This window comes from Austrofundulus limnaeus, unplaced genomic scaffold, assembly GCF_001266775.1.
Source record: "Austrofundulus limnaeus strain Quisiro unplaced genomic scaffold, Austrofundulus_limnaeus-1.0 Scaffold386, whole genome shotgun sequence".
Taxonomy (NCBI): Eukaryota; Metazoa; Chordata; class Actinopteri; order Cyprinodontiformes; family Rivulidae; genus Austrofundulus; species Austrofundulus limnaeus.
The window spans coordinates 110,688-112,491 of NW_013952788.1; the positions used below are offsets into that span (position 1 = coordinate 110,688).

General features: G+C 35.5%; 1 long non-coding RNA gene across 1 annotated transcript; it reads left to right on the forward strand.

Annotated features, from left to right (window-relative positions):
* The first annotated feature begins 216 nt into the window (after positions 1 to 216).
* LOC106528502 (uncharacterized) lies at positions 217 to 827 on the forward strand. Its single transcript, XR_001311511.1, has 2 exons — positions 217 to 258; positions 680 to 827. It is a non-coding gene; the product is annotated as an uncharacterized LOC106528502 (long non-coding RNA).
* The last annotated feature ends 977 nt before the right edge of the window (positions 828 to 1,804 follow it).

The window sequence follows — 1,804 nt, forward strand, 5'->3', positions numbered from 1 at the left end:
ACCCAGAGGAAGACCCAGGACACGCAGGAGAGACTATTGCTGCRTTCCATTTACATGGTAAACCTGTAACTAGGAAGTGGTAGTGATGCAATTTCCCAAGCAATCACATGAAACCACGTTCTGGTTGTCGAACTGGGAAAACAAGATGGACCCGCGCTTTGTTTTTGTTGCGGTTTCCGAATATAAGAAATTACTGACCAGATATRCACTCCTTTCACAGAAMATGTTGGATGAGGCTGCAGATGAGAACCACCGAAGGTACTTTTTAAAGTTTTATAGTTGGTGAACAAAATAATTAAATATAAAGTGGCACAGCCACAAAGCCTTTTGCTATGTCCCTAYTGTTAGCGAACTAATAAAATACACCATCACTAAGTTAAAGTGAAAACATWTAGCGTTTGTGATATGKTGATAAAACATTGAACACTGTAAATTTGCGAAGTTAGAGCTCCATCCTGAAGCTGTGGTTTGTGACTTAGCACTCCACCACGTAATAATGTTCACAGAAACGAAGTCTTGCACTTTTTATTTTTAATTTAATCTATCTTCAATGTGTATTTGTCACCGAATAACACATCATAGAAATAAATTAAAAATAATGAACTAAGAAATGATAACAAATTGTAGCTCATACTTTTCTTTAATTCTGTCTGAAATAAACACTCTCTTTCCATTGTAGAATTGTCTTGGACCCTACAATGCTGGCAGGAAACCATGTCATCCTGAAGACAGGAACTCAGTGGGAGGTGATGCTCGAAATGGACGACAACACTTTTGTCTGAAGTTCAGCTTTTTCTGAGTTTAATAAACATTTTTAGTTAATTCAACCTTTTTCTTTGGTCTCATTCTGTGACAACCTTTGGAAGCAGTGGGTTGCAATAAAGAAATAATTGGTTTACACAGTGTTGAGATGTAATCTTATTTTTTCCACAGTCAAGGTTCATAGTGCTTTTAATAAATGTCAGAACTATACACCTTGTTATTATCACATGGAAAGTAGTAAAATATTTTCTAACACAAATAGAGCAAAAAGTGAGGTAAAGGCTTTGGTTTTTTAAGCTTATAAGTACAATCACTCAATAGTTCAATGTCTTTAAAGAAAACACCATGACTGTGTACCTGGTTATGTAATTTATGGAAGGAAAAGTTTCAAATCAAAGATTTTTCTTTCACTGCAACTTTACCTGTGTGACCAATTTAAATGCTATTAAACAGTCTAATTGCTTCAATATACTTTCTGTGTAAGGTCTCTCAGTTAATAGCCCATAGTGAAATGAAATCACAGTAGTCTGAAAAAGGAAAATTTTAATTATAAAATGTGCAAAAAAAACAGCAGCATTTCAAAGACATGGATGGAACGTAAAACACACAGTAGTTGGATCCATGCATAAAAACATAAAAATATGACATGTAATCTAACATCACCCATAATGTTACTACAAAGAAAACTCTAAGGTCTGCATCCATGTAAAAACAGGTGAAGTCATCAGCACTCCGATACAGGGGACCAGGTAATGGAGTTGTTCTCTCCTCATCCACAAACATGTTGTCGTGCATGTCGAGGTAGACTAGAAAAATAAACACACACACGCACACACACACAGTTATTACACAAATGAACAGGCAACAGCGTTTTCAAGTACAAAAACAGGGAGATAGTGTTACACACACAGGGCTTTGAAACCCAAAGAAACTTATTTGACCATGTGATTTATAGGCAATTTAACAAATATCTGTGTAGGTCTGGGTTGCATTTAAAAAATAAGCAGCCATTGCATTTAATGAAGGACAACAAAACACTATT